Source organism: Pogoniulus pusillus, chromosome 18 (genome assembly GCF_015220805.1).
Source record: "Pogoniulus pusillus isolate bPogPus1 chromosome 18, bPogPus1.pri, whole genome shotgun sequence".
Lineage (NCBI taxonomy): Eukaryota > Metazoa > Chordata > Aves > Piciformes > Lybiidae > Pogoniulus > Pogoniulus pusillus.
The window spans coordinates 2,325,913-2,341,273 of record NC_087281.1 but is presented as its reverse complement, the minus strand read 5'-3'; the positions used below and the strand labels follow the sequence as shown (position 1 = coordinate 2,341,273).

Below are 15,361 nucleotides of genomic sequence, written 5' to 3'. Positions count from 1 at the left end.
AATAGGCTAGAACTCACATTTCATTCAGCATTTTCCCAATACAGACTAGGAAAGCAAAATATTATCTCAGAACTATAAATATTATAAAATATTATAGGCTCAGGGCTGACCTCATTGCTGTCTACAACTACCTGAAGGGAGGTTGTAGCCAGGTGGGGCTGGTCTTTTCTCCCAGGCAACCAGCAACAGAACAAGGGGACACAGTCTCAAGTTGTGCCAGGGGAGGTCTAGGCTGGATGTTAGGAGGAAGTTGTTGCCAGAGAGAGTGATTGGCATTGGAATGGGCTGCCCAGGGAGGTGGTGGAGTCACCATCCCTGGAGGTGTTGAAGCCAAGCCTGGCTGAGGCACTTAGTGCCATGGTCTGGTTGATTGGCCAGGGCTGGGTGCTAGGTTGGACTGGATGATCTTGGAGGTCTCTTCCAACCTGGTTGATTCTATTTAGCTATAGTATTGAAGCTATTTAGCTATAGTATTGAAGATCAGCCTGACATGACATCTTTAAAGTCAGGTCTATGCTCTTGCAGATGCAATGGCAGCACCCTAGGAGTTCACAAATGAATATGAGAATACAAAATGTATTGCTATTTGACACCTGCAGCTTCATTGCTGTCAAATGTATAGTTCTTTCTGTTCTTTAAAGCCTGTTACATTGTCTGCCTTACAGCATCAATGAATTTCCCATGCCATAATTCAATAAAACCATGTATTTTGTGTTTAGCAGCATAAAAACATTTCAAAACTAATCTATACAAAGCAGGCTGATATTAGGAGGAAGTTGTTGCCAGAGAGAGTGATTTGCCATTGGAATGGGCTGCCCAACCAGCAATAGAACAAGGGGACACAGTCTCAAGTTGTGTCAGGGTAGGTATAGGCTGGATATTAGGAAGAAGTTCTTCACAGAGAGAGTGACTGGCATTGGAATGGGCTGCCCAGGGAGGTGGTGGAGGCACCGTCCCTGGGGGTCTTCAAGAAAAGACTGGCTGAGGCACTTAGTGCCATGGTCTGGTTGATTGTTTAGGGCTGGGTGCTAGGTTGGACTGGATGATCTTGGAGGTCTCTTCCAACCTGGTTGATTCTATGATTCTATGTTTTAAACTTCTAGGAGTCATCAATAAGAATCCAAACGTTACCTTTCCAGTTAGGCTTTTTCCTAACCGTGCTGCATTTCAACATCAGATAGGAATGTAAGTGGAACACTTTTGTCTCATTAAACAGCAGAATGAATGAAATAATGAGAATGAGCTCCCGAGTGCCCATAGCACAATACACCTCTTCAAACCTAGAGAACCTTTGTAAAAGTGCTGATGACACACCAATTTTATTGGAAAACTGAACAGAGTGTAAAAAAACATTAACAGTGACCTTCTAAAGGAAAAAGAAATAAGCAGCACACGAAGTTGCCAGAAGAGACAAAAATAAGCCCACCACATTCTCACTGTACTGTCTGTTGTAACGACCAAAGGATGGAGGCCAAATCTCAAAAGTAGCATAAGCAGGAAGGAGATCAATTGCAAGAACAACACCACTCTGCACCAATGACTCAAAAAAGCAATAGGAAAGCAGTAACCAACAAAAACCTTTGCTCCCCATACTGAAGAAAATCACCCAGACTAGGCTCAGTGGCTGGAAATTAAAGAATGAAGCTTTATATTTCCAGCTCAGCACTATAGACAAGCAGGTATTTACAATCTATACAGCTAGAGACAGAAATATGCAAGTTTAAAAGGTAATACAGAAACACAGCAGCCCTACCAGAAACCAGAGTCCCCAGGAGGGGCTCCCAACCACCCTTCCACCTCCTTTCCACCCCTCTACTTTATCCCAGACTTTGCCTTACATTAAAGGTGAGTTTGGAGAATCAGCCAGGGGGTTTAGGAAGCAGAGGGATTAGCAGGTTAGAGAGAGAAGGGACGCAGCCAAAGCCACAGAAAAACTCTGTTTTCTGTGTTTATATTCTTGTTCTTACACATCTCAGCAAGCCTATGAGTGCAGCAGACATCACCACTGTTTCCTTTTCACAGCCTAGCATCTAATTCCTCTCACTAAAATATCCCAGCAAGGCTCAAACTAGCACACAACCAAACCTCTCCCCCCAACATATTAACAAACTTCAAAATAGAGATTACCTAAAGTAAAAAATCATGCAGATTTAGTATTAACATTCTGATTATCCATGATGGGAAGCAACATTTTCAAGAAGACTTAACATCATTTATTTTACTAGCTGATACAGAAAAAAACCAAGTAAGCTTGTGGGCTCAGAGACTGTTTCACAGGTCATGGCAAGGGCAAATCTGAAGGGAAAATTAACCACTGCTAAAGTAATGGTGCAAATGAGCACCCTGATCCAGTACTGCTGCCCACTTGTGTGAATTTTGTCTGCTGAGTGGCAGTGAACTAAATATTGCTCCACATAGGGCAAGGGAAAAAATGCCAGTGCACCACTGGGCTTAAATTACACAGAGCACTTAGTAGTTAAATTCTAGCAAACAGAAACTACTTGCTATTTTATGATGCTATATTTGACACCAGTTCACCTTTTCAAGCTTTTCAGAGTTTGACACTATTGTACTATGTTAGTATTCAGAATATTTTGGGTGCTAAGCAACACCTAGAAATAGAAGGCAAGGCAGACATATTATTGAAGGTACAAGTGTTCAAATAAATATAATGAAAAGGCAGAAATCCATTCAGTTAGCAGAATATTTTACTCTATTTTTAATAATCTTTTCCTATTCAATTCTTGCAGCAGTTTAAATATTGGCCAGTCCAAAGAATGAGAATAAAAGGAAAGATATAAAAAAATATGCTATGAAAAAGGATTCATTGCTTCCTAAATTCAAAGCCTGGTGTCATTTTAGAGACTGTGATTGGACTTCCAAAGACAGACTATTGCAGCAAAGGCCAGGAGGAGTGCATGGGAGTTTCCAGTCCAGTAGGCTACAGCCAAGCTGAAAGTAACCAGGTGCAAACGAGTGATGTGAATCACTGCAGCTTTAACACAACCAGCATCAAACACCACTGGATGGGGGACAGGCCTTTGGCATATTAGGATGTTGGAATACAATAAACTGCCTTGTTTTAAGAGAAAATTGAACCATATATTATCAAAATACAGGCTGGATGTTAGGAGGAAGTTGTTGGCAGAGAGAGTGATTGGCATTGGAATGGGCTGCCCAGGGAGGTGGTGGAGTTGCTGTCCCTGGGCAGCAAGCAAAGCCTGGCTGAGGCACTTAGCGACATGGTCTAGTTGACTGTTTAGGGCCGGGTGCTAAGTTGGCCTGGATGATGTTGGAGGTCTCTTCCAACCTGGTTGATTCTATGATCCCATGAAAATAATTTTGATGTATAGGATACTCTCAATGTGATATAATGGATAAAACTTTCAGTAATGGCAGCTAATGATGATGGATGCAATGAATAGCAATATAAATCTATCATTCCTCAGGTAAGTTACATTCATTGAGCTTTCATCATGTTATGGGATTTTTTTAGCTATGCCTTTTCCTCCCCATCCCCTTCAAATTTCAATCTCCATTTTTGTACCCTTTTCATTTCATCCCATTAGCAAGCCCAGGAATAATTGAGGAGTGGCAAGTCTTGAACTATTTATTTAGTTAAGAGCAACTTTGGAATAACTCTGCCATAAAATCTGAGAATTCTTTTACTTACAGCATCTTTGTGAGAAGATGATGCTTACCCAAAAGTGTGGCACTTAAATGGGAGCCACTGAAGAAGTACCTGACCTGTTGGATTCCTTACCAGCTGCAGCCATTAGAAGTGGTGAGATCTTACCATAGAATCAAGCAGGTTGGAAGAGACCTCCAAGATCATCTAGTCCAACCTAGCACCCAGCCCTGTCCAATCAACCAGACCATGCTACAACATAAAATATACTAGAAATTGCCAAGATCCTATTTGTTTTTTTCCTTTTGAAAGGATAATCACAGCCCATGATAGCCAAATAAAAGAAAAAAATTGGAATTGCTGTGTATCTGCTGAATTTTCCTATGAGTTAGAAACTTCATAGCCTTACAGGCAAGAAATTAACTGACAACATATATTTTTTTCATTTCTCTTTCATCTGGAAAATTAGTAAGTCATTGCTAGACAAAAAATATTCTAGGAGGAAATTTCTGGATCATAATGTCAATAATAAGAAATATATTAATAGCAGCTACAGTTTCAATACATAGAACCTTAGAATCAAGTAGGTTGGAAGAGACCTCCAACATCATCCAGGCCAACCTATCCAATCAACCAGACCATGGCACTAAGTGCCTCAGCCAGGCTTTGTTTCAATACCTCCAGGAATGGTGACTCCACCACCTCCCTGGGCAGCCCATTCCAATGCCAATCACTCTCTCTGCCAAAAAACTTCCTCCTAACATCCAGCCTAGACCTCCCCCAGCACAGCTTGAGACTGTGTCCCCTTCTTCTGTTGCTGCTTGCCTGGCAGAAGAGACCAACCCCACCTGGCTACAACCTCCCTTCAGGTAGCTGTAGACAGAAATGAGCTCTGCCCTGAGCCTCCTCTTCTGCTGGCTGCACACCCCCAGCTCCCTCAGCCTCTCCTCACAGGGCTGTGCTCCAGGCCCCTCACCAGCTTTGTCACCCTTCTCTGGACATGTTCCAGTATCTCAACATCTCTCTTGAATTGAGGAGCCCAGATCTGGACACAGCACTCAAGGTGTGGCCTGAGCAGTGCTGAGTACAGCAGAAGAACATTAGAAAACATGTCTGATTGTTTCTGTTAAATCAGTGACTGTGTGCTGGATGATGACAACCTAACAACAGAACAAAAGAAGCAAAGGATTTCTAAGTGGATTTCACGCGGAGGTTAATTCAGGTTAGCTACCAGGTGCCTCCTAACTCAGCCTTATACATCAACTCAGAATTCAGGATAGTCCATTCAGATATAATTTTAATTAATACCCCCCCTGATTTTATGTAAATCACTTACATGTGTCTCACTCTATATGAATTATATGCATGCACCCCTTCCTTACCAAAACTACCTCCAAGATGATCCTTGTCTTAATATTTCCTAAACATTTCCAAGACAGTTTGTGAGTAGATCAAATTGCTGCAATTCCAATTTTCATCTTTTAGAGTTTGCAGTATCTTGACAGACTGTGTAGAGTATGTCCTAAAGAGCAGGAGTGTAAGAGTGGAAAGGAACAGTCTGATTCCAGTCACATCCTACCCTGGAAGATATCTGCTGAAAGAGATGCTGCTAATGAAAACTTTTTTTTCCTCTATCACAGAAGTATAAAGTTTGGGCTGATTTATATGCTGGCAAAAATCACTTCTGTGCTACAAAACAAGAGAAGGGAAGAAAAATCTAAAACCTAGGGATATGCTTAAATCACTGTTCCTGGAATGTTCAATATATCTTAATTCCAAAACAGACAATCTGACATTATTCTTTATTACTCTCTCTCTTACATGGTGTGGGTTTCTTAAGTACTGCTGCTCCTATTAAAACCTCATTTTCACTGAGGCATAAGGTAATGTTTCTTGTCAAGATTTCTTATATTCCAACAACAAATACAATACATTTTTGACTCATTTTAGGGACTGAGAAAGTGACTCACACACTCATGAAGTGTAATATCTGCAAATATGTGCTGATTTGGTGCTAATTTGACACATTGAGGACTCTCTGAAACTTCCATCCTGAAACACAACATCATCAAATAATAATAATAATAATCATAATCATAACCATCATCATAACAACAATAATAATAATTAGTATTTCATAGAATTTCATAGCATTTTTCATAGAATCAACCAGGTTGGAAGAGACCTCCAAGATCATCCAGTCCAACCTAGCACCCAGCCCTAGACAATCAACCAGACCATGGCACTAAGTGCCTCAGCCAGGCTTTTCTTCAACACCTCCAGGGATGGTGACTCCACCACTGTCCTGGGCAGCCCATTCCAATGCCAATCACTCTCTCTACCAACAACTTCTTCTTACTATCAAACCTAGATCTCCCCCAGCACAATTTGAGACTGTGTCCCCTTCTTCTGTTGCTGCTTGCCTGGCAGAAGAGGCCAACCCCACCTGGCTACAGCCACCCTTCAGGTAGCTGCAGACAGCAATGAGGTCAGCCCTGAGCCTCCTCTTCGGCAGGCGGCACACCCCCAGCTCCCTCAGCCTCTCCTCACAGGGCTGTGCTCCAGGCCTCTCAACAGCTTTGTCTGCCTTCCCTGGACACATTCCAGCACCTCAACATCTCTCTTGAATGGAGGAGCCAGAACTGGACACAGCACTCAAGGTGTGGCCTGACCAGTGCTGAGTACAGGGGAAGAATAGCCTCCCTTGTCCTCCTGGCCACGCTGCTCCTGATCCAGGCCAGGATGCCACTGGCTCTCTTGGCCACCTGGGCACACTGCTGGCTCATGTTCAGCTATTCTCTACCAGTACCCCCAGGTCCCTTTCTTCCTGGCTGCTCTCAGCCACTCTGTCCCCAGCCTGGAGCACTGCTTGGGGTTGTTGTAGAATGCTAAGAAAATATAAAGAATAAAAACTTGTCATTAAAATGAAAGGATGCTTTGGTTTTAGTAATATGTAAAACAGCAAAATAGTCTCTAGCATAAATGACAAACATGACATAAGTGTGAATCCAGGCTCACTGGACTAAATACCCAACCTGTGTGTTAAAAGTACCACTGTAAAAGGCAGGTGAGAAAGCCTCGTGGAGTCACAGATGAAAGATGTTTTGAACATCAGAAAAGAGAATGAGTCACAAAAAGACAAAGGAAACCTGCTTTAGGAGCATGCTTTTATCCTTACCTGGAAAAAAATACCTTCAGTTTTCCCCTTGAGGCCATTCCATTTTGAGACAGAAACCTTTAGTGCTATTGCATCAAGCTATGCTAGAGAACTTCATCATTCTGATTTAGTTAGGACAGCACAGAATATTAAACAAACAACAACCTTGAGAATTAATTTGAAGGTTTCTATACCATGGACCTCTCTCTTCTGCATGCATTCAGGTTGTACGTTCTCAGTACTTTCTATAGGTGCTGCAGAGAAGTTCTAACTCATGTTGAAGATTAAAAAAACATCTGGAATATTGCACATTTTCTTTATGTGGAGGAGAAATTGTGTCATTTGGATTCAGAACAAGATTCAGATTCTGACAGCATATGCAGGAAGGAGGAGAATCTATGAACACTCATGGAAAAGGGACATGTGTTGTGATATTCAGTTGTGTCAAGCCTTCAAAAATCATAGAATCCTAGAATCAGTCAGGGTTGGAAGGGACCACAGGGATCATCTAGTTCTGATCCCCCTGCCATGGGCAGGGACACCCTACCCTAGAGCAGGCTGCCCACAGCCTCAGCCAGTCTGGCCTTAAACACCTCCATGGATAGGGCCTCAACCACCTCCCTGGGCAACCCATTCTGGGGGGGGAGGAGGGGTTTCTACAGCAAAACAGTTGTCACTGACAGCCTGACATCCACACTAAAGTAGGGGGTTAAGGTTTTTTGGAGTGGTTGAATCTTTTTGAGTTCCAACTACTTCTAGTCCTGCCTCAATGACTGCACATTGCTTTGCAGCTGGAGTGTAGTCGGCAAAGTTACAAAACTCATCCCCCTATTTAGTTTCAGTCCAAAGTCACCTTACTTCATTTGTGCTGAGCATGCTCCAGGATTTAAAAAAACAAAATAGGAGCACAGCCCTGTGAGGAGAGGCTGAGGGAGCTGGGGGTGTGCAGCCTGCAGAAGAGGAGGCTCAGGGCAGAGCTCATTGCTGTCTACAACTACCTGAAGGGAGGCTGTAGCCAGGTGGGGTTGGGCTCTTCTGCCAGGCAAGCAGCAACAGAACACGGGAACACAGTCTCAAGCTGTGCTGGGGGAGGTCTAGGCTGGCTGTTAGGAGGAAGTTGTTGGCAGAGAGAGTGATTGGCATTGGAATGGGCTGCTCAGGGAGGTGGTGGAGTTGCCATCCCTGGAGGTGTCCCAGAAAAGCCTGGCTGAGGCACTTAGTGCCATGGTCTGGTTGATTGTTTAGGGCTGGATGATCTTGCAGGTCTCTTTCAACCTGGTTGATTCTATGATTTTTCTTTTCTGTATTAATTAGCAGTAATTTATGTTTCTGTTGCAACTTTTCCATGTACAAAATCATTGCTATTTATTACACATAAAGAGAGAGCCACAAGACACTGATAAAAATTGTGGAATCTTGCTCTGTGAGCCTTAGGTATAAAAACCCTCCAAAAAATCATTGAAAAATAATAGAGAGCTTAATACAGGGGGGCAGTGTCCTTAAAGATAAGATTACAATCCTTGTAAACTTCTGTTGTCATTTCCTGACAGCAATTACCAGTGATGATTTCCTCAGTGTACTTGAGGAAAAACAAACAAGCAAACACAGAGAGAAGAAACAGATAAAAACCATTTTTTCCCAAATTATGCTCTGAACCCTTAATAAACTACCATTCAATAGTTTTCTTCAACACAATGCATCAATACTTCAGAAGCAATGGCACAACACAGACTTAGTGAGAGGCAAAATCCTCTGTCAGCCTCTTTCACCCCGGATGCAGGAAGAACAAAAATGCACCCAGATCAGGCTCAGCTTAGCTTGGCTTAGTGCAAATACTTATGCACTACTGATGTGAACAGTGTTGGTATAGATACAAAAGGATGCAATTCACTATTGAAAGCTCCTGATTACAAAAACTCTGTGCTCCACAAGTTGCACAGATTACTGAGTGATAGAAATGACAACAGGTACACGTAGCTAAGTTACACTTGAGGGTTTCTCTAAATTAACATATGCAAATCCTTGCCACCCAGGGGCAGCTCTTTTTTGCACTCAGGACATTTACATAGCTTTGCAAGCTAATATTTGATCTAGTATTCAGTAAAACAGCATTAATTACTTCCATAAATTCCCAACATCCTTTGAGATGTCTTTTCCATCTGAGCTGAAAAACAGAATTTCTTAACACCTTGCCCCCCACAGTTAGTGCAACAGTTGTCACTCCACAGTGCTTTTAATTGCAAGAGAAGAATTTTTGTGTTGTTTTCATCTTATTGCTTAATGCTGCTTTTTGTAACTTTAAAGTGTACTAAATATACTTTGGCAGGAAGAATCTTGGGGGAACAAGGAAAAGGATTCTGATGGAGTTCAGTGAAAGAATAGTGTGCTCCATACATAGTAAACTGATGAGAAGACAGTAACTGCTACAGTGGATGCAAGCAGTGTGCCCAGGTGGCCAGGAGAGCCAATGGCATCCTGACCTGGATCAGGAACAGTGTGGCCAGGAGGACAAGGGAGGTTATTCTGCCCCTGTGCTCAGCACTGGTCAGGCCACACCTTGAGTGCTGTGTCCAGCTCTGGGCCCCTCAATTCAAGAGAGATATTGAGGTGCTGGAATGTGTCCAGAGAAGGGAGACAAAGCTGGTGAGGGGCCTGGAGCACAGCCCTGTGAGGAGAGGCTGAGGAAGCTGGGAGTGTGCAGCCTGCAGAAGAGAAGGCTCAGGGCAGACCTCATTGCTGTCTGCAGGTACCTGAAGGGAGGTTGTAGCCAGGTGGGGTTGGGCTCTTCTGCCAGGCAAGCAGCAACAGAAGAAGGGGACACAGTCTCAAGCTGTGCTGGGGGAGGTCTAGGTTTGATAGTATGAAGAAGTTGTTGGCAGAGAGAGTGATTGGCATTGGAATGGGCTGCTCAGGGAGGTGGTGGAGTTGCCATCACTGCAGGTATTAAAGCCAAGCCTGGCTGAGGCACTTAGTGCCATGGTCTGGTTGATTGGCTAGGACTGGGTATGAGGTTGGACTGGATGATCTTGGAGGTCTCTTCCATTCTGCATGACTTTATGATTTTATGATTCTCACTATTAATTGTTTCAAAGAAAAATTATAAGAAAAGCTGCAGAAAGCAATTACAGCAAAATCTGCCCCCAAATGGCTCTTTCTCCTAACACCTGTAGTATTAGTGTGAGGATCCATTCAAGCAGTCTTTCTAGATATTTTTATTATTTGCACACAGCTATATTAATTTAAATATATAGGCAAAGAAATCTCTAGGAAACCTACTGCCTTCATTTCAAATGGGGCCATCCAGTTGGTAGATGTAGTGATCCTTGTCCCCAGACTACAGTACTCATACAATAAACTTTCACTACATGACGGACACAGAACATCTGAACAATCTATAGTCCCTGTATATATGTTTATCACATCCTTTTTCTCTCACACATGAACAGCCACAGCCTTCCCATTTTCTCCTCTTAAAGAAAAGGTTTCTCTGGTACTAGTGATTGTGTACCCCTGTACTCTGCACTGGTTAGACCACACCTTGAGTACTGTGTTCAGTTCTGGGCCCCCCAGTTTAGGAGGGACATTGAGATGCTTGAGTGTGTCCAGAGAAGGGCAACGAGGCTGGTGAGAGGCCTTGAGCACAGCCCTACGAGGAGAGGCTGAGGGAGCTGGGATTGGTTAGCCTGGAGAAGAGGAGGCTCAGGGGTGACCTTATTGCTGTCTACAACTACCTGAGGGGTGGTTGTGGCCAGGAGGAGGTTGCTCTCTTCTCTCAGGTGGCCAGCACCAGAACAAGAGGACACAGCCTCAGGCTGCGCCAGGGGAGATTTAGGCTGGAGGTGAGGAGAAAGTTCTTCCCTGAGAGAGTCATTGGACACTGGAATGGGCTGCCCGGGGAGGTGGTGGAGTCGCCGTCCCTGGAGCTGTTCAAGGCAGGATTGGACGTGGCACTTGGTGCCATGGTCTGGCCTTGAGCTGTGTGGTAAAGGGTTGGACTTGATGATCTGTGAGGTCTCTTCCAACCTTGGTGATACTGTGATACATGGCTCACAGCCCTGGCCACAGCTGGTATTCTGATCTGACCTCAAGCATTTGATCATTGTAGCAGCCCTGCAATGTGTCAGGGAAAATCAAACAAAGCACTAAGAAGCCTGGCAGCATCTGCACGACTAATGCTGAGACTGAGCAGTAATACAGTGTAGTGCAGTTGTAATGCAAGATGCACCTCTCCTTCCTGGAACTCTCTTCTTTCCCTACTCTTGCATTTTGTATTTAGTTTTCCTGATTCAGGTAGACATAAAACCAAGTTCCACACGACACAAGAATTCTACAAGCATAGTGCAGAACACCTACATAAGTAATTTATTTTATTGACTTAGACCCTTAAGGTCTATTTAATGGTTTTGAACAAAACTAAATAGGGCAGACTGCCCTGGCACTAGTCAATGTAATTTAACACAAATCCATAGAAGAGGATTGATCTGACTAAGCTTACCTCTAATATGGTTTACAAATACTGGCTCTCAGTCCGTTAGCTTAGGTCATCTTTGCTCTAGGAGATCTATTTATGCTTACTCTCACACCAGATGGGCACCCAAGTATTTTATCAAAGATAACTGAAAAATTACATTCTAAAGAGTTGAGAAGAGGCAGACTAATATCAAAGCAGGGGGAAAAAATAAAGAACACAAAAAGAGGACAGAAGTAATGAATCTGCCTGAACCTATCTCGTATTTCATGACCTCATCATGCAGAAGCTGCCTATCTGTTTCTCAACAAGCAATAAATATTAAAATGAATTTTTTTGCATGTCTTATCAAAAGCTTCCAATATCAATTGTTTTCACAAATGTTTTCTCCTGCAAGCAGCAAATGCCTCCTCATCAATCTTTTATCAAAAGCAATCTTGTTCTGATTTCAGTCTTATCAAAAAAGCTTCTCGCTCCTTTGTTGTTCTTTTTCTTTCTTTCCTCTCCTTTCTCTGCAGAAGGTACATGAATATAATTTTACACTTGACTGTGGCTGCATCTCCATCGATGGGGAAATGAAAAGTACAGCTGAAGGAGGATATGTCATGACCCTACAGAGCTGAAAACAAGAGACACAGATGTAACAAACCCACTGTGTCCAACAGTGACACAGGGGGAAGAAGTGTGCATGCCCACATGAATGTGTGAATTTTCCTTTCTCCGAGGAGTGCTTTCATTGCCAAATATTCCTAAGAGGATAAAGTAAAGATGTAACAGAGGATTTGATTACCAGATACATTCTTGACAACATGTCAAGCTTGAAAGAGTATGAAAACATCAATACAGCACAGAGCTGGACACTGACAGAGCACCTCTAGCTGGTGACAGCAACACATGGTGTGCTAAAATTGCAGCAGGTGGGACCCCAGGTTGAAGGTATCTATGAAAAGCCTGCAGCCTCTGGGGTGAGGAAGATGCTCTTGGAAACAGCTGGAGGCATATGGTTGAGGACACATCTGGAGATGTGCTTCTGAAGGTGCTATGATGGAAACAGAGCCAGAAGAACTCTTTGAAGGAAGGTCCTCATGCCCAAAAGTGTTATTGATAGGGGACTTCAGCCCACAGGCAAGACGTGAGAGGATGGGGAAACGCCTGTGGGATTACAGCCTGTGAGCACCCCAACACCAGAGATGGTTAACTCTGAGAGACTGAAAGCCATATGTGACCCATGCCAGGCAGGGACACTAAAACTTAAGGAGAGGGAAAGGCGAATCTGCAAAGCCATCCAGAAGCCATTAAGTATTTGATTTCCATCACTTCCATTACCTACTGCCTCAGCAAAGAGACCAGGGCAGAGCATAATCTGCAGTGAAAATAAGAGGACTTGAGACTACAAACAGAGATGAGGTCTTATGTCTTTGTTCAATTTTTTTTAACCACAATAGCTAACTTGGTGATCAGAAGCTTGTCTTAATTGACAAGAAATTAAGCAGAAAATCCAAGTCTGGCATTTTTTGCCTGGCAAGACTTGCTTGGCCTTCTTGAGCTCACGCAGCCCTGAGAACTATTGAGTCTGAAGGCTCATTTCAAGCATCACCTAGGACACCGAGGGAGGAAAACACTCTGAGGAAATATGTTTCCTGCTGTTAAGCCTGGATAGCAACCGAAGTTTCAATATATCAGGACAAGCTTCTCAGTTTGTACAAATAAATGTCATTCCAAAGGTCTCACAGCACACCCAGACCACTGCACAGTGACAGAGCTCCAGAACAGGTGAGCTGTTGCAGTGACAAAAGTGTGAATATATGAAGTTGTCTATAGTAGAGAGGAAGAGGCTGCAAAATTCTTCACTTCTGAGTCCTGGGAGAAAAACCTACAATCACTATAAATTAAACCACATTAAGGGAAAAGGGAAAAAACAAGATCAAATTCACAGGCAAATGACCCTGTGGAAAAGAAAGAAATCCAAATGACAGGACCATCACAGAATCCTACCTTATCCTAACGTCTTCTCACACATGCAATACATATATGACCACAAATGAAGACAGGTGAGAGTGCTTGGTTATTAGGCACATAAACTGATGGTGTTTAGTAGCACATTTAGCTTGATCCCACTCAGCACAAAAGTGGCAGACTCGTAGTGTGGAAAAAGAACACAATAGAAAGCTGGGGTGAAAGATTCACAGTAACACAGTATCATCAGGGTTGGAAGAGACCTCACAGATCATCAAGTCCAACCCTTTACCACACAGCTCAAGGCCAGACCATGGCACCAAGTGCCATGTCCAATCCTGCCTTGAACAGCTCCAGGGACGGCGACTCCACCACCTCCCCGGGCAGCCCATTCCAGTGTCCAATGACTCTCTCAGGGAAGAACTTTCTCCTCACCTCCAGCCTAAATCTCCCCTGGCACAGCCTGAGGCTGTGTCCTCTTGTTCTGGTGCTGGCCACCTGAGAGAAGAGAGCAACCTCCTCCTGGCCACAACCACCCCTCAGGTAGTTGTAGACAGCAATAAGGTCACCCCTGAGCCTCCTCTTCTCCAGGCTAACCAATCCCAGCTCCCTCAGCCTCTCCTCGTAGGGCTGTGCTCAAGGCCTCTCCCCAGCCTCGTCGCCCTTCTCTGGACACGCTCAAGCATCTCAATGTCCCTCCTAAACTGGGGGGCCCAGAACTGAACACAGTACTTGTGGGTGTCCAGATGGCTCAGCAGGTCCTGAACTAATTCTTCATGAATTTCCAGGGGAACACACTGCTCCCTGACCCCATCCCCCAGTTCAAGAGGCCACTTGCCTCCTCCTCCCTCCTTGCTGTTGAAAACTGAGGTGAAGAAGGCATTCAGGACCTCAGCCTTTTCTACATCATCAGTTATAGTGCTCCCCTCCTGGTCCAGTAAGCAGTGGAGGCTCTTCTGGCCCTTCCTTTTAGTATTGATACATTTATAAAAGTGTTTTTTATTATCCTTCACAGAGGTGGCAGCCTAAGTTCTAGCTGGGCCTTAGCCTCTCTAATTTTTCTCCTGCATAATCTGGCTATCTCCTTAAACACATCAGGAGAAGCCTTCCCCTCCTTCCAGAGGTGATACACCCTCTTTTTCTCCCCCACTTCCTTCAGGAGCTCTTCGCTCATCCAGGCTGGTCGCCTCCCCCTGCGGCTCATCTTTTGGCACATGGGAACTGCCAGCTCCTGTGCCTTCAAGAGCTCCTGTTTAAAGTAGGTCCAACCATCCTGGACCCCTTTGTTCCCAAGGACTGCTGCCCAGGGGACATTGGAAATAAGTTCCTTGAGCAAACTGAAGTTTGCCCTCCTAAAGTCCAAGGTGTAGGTTTTGTTGTAGTGCCTCCCTACCTCCCTGCATATTGAAAACTCCACTATCTCCTGATCACTACACCCCAGGCAGCCTCCCACTGCCACATCTCCTACCAGCCCTTCTCTGTTGGACAGCAGCAGGTCAAGCTGAGCTTGACCCCTAGTAGGCTCACTTAACAGCTGGGTCATGAAGCTGTCCTCCATGCACTCTAGAAACCTCCTGGACTGCCTCCTCTCTGCTGAATTAAGTTCCCAGCAGATATCTGGCAGGTTAAAGTCACCCACCAGGACAAGATCTGAAGATCTTGAGACAGCCTCCAGCTGTTTGTAAAATATCTCATCTGTTTCCTCATCCTGGTTGGGTGGTCTGTAACAGACTCCAACCAGGATGTCAGATTTGTTAGTCCTACCTCTGATTTTAACCCACAGGCTCTCAACCCCTTCATCCCTCACCTCAAGCTCAGTGGCAAGGAGTGATTCCCTAATATACAGGGCCACCCCTCCTCCTCTTCTCCCTTGCCTATCTCTCCTGAAGAGGCTGTATCCCCCCAGTATAGCAGCCCAGTCATGCCTGTCATCCCACCAAGTTTCTGAAATGGCAACTATATCATAGTCACCCTGGTGGAGCAGGACTTGCAGTTCCTCCTGTTTGTTACCCAAGCTGCATGCATTGGTGTAGATGCACTTCAGCTGGGCTCTCGATTCCCCAATTGTCCCTAGTTTCCTTCCCACTCTCTCCTTCTCAGAGAGAGTAATTGCCTCACCCACCCCCTTCAGACCTAGTTTAAAGCCTGCCTA

General features: G+C 44.3%; 1 protein-coding gene across 2 annotated transcripts in view; it reads right to left on the bottom strand.

Annotated features, from left to right (window-relative positions):
- PRKN (parkin RBR E3 ubiquitin protein ligase) overlaps positions 1-15,361 on the bottom strand; it is a 667,734-nt gene that overhangs the window by 541,851 nt on the left and 110,522 nt on the right. The window lies entirely within an intron of this gene.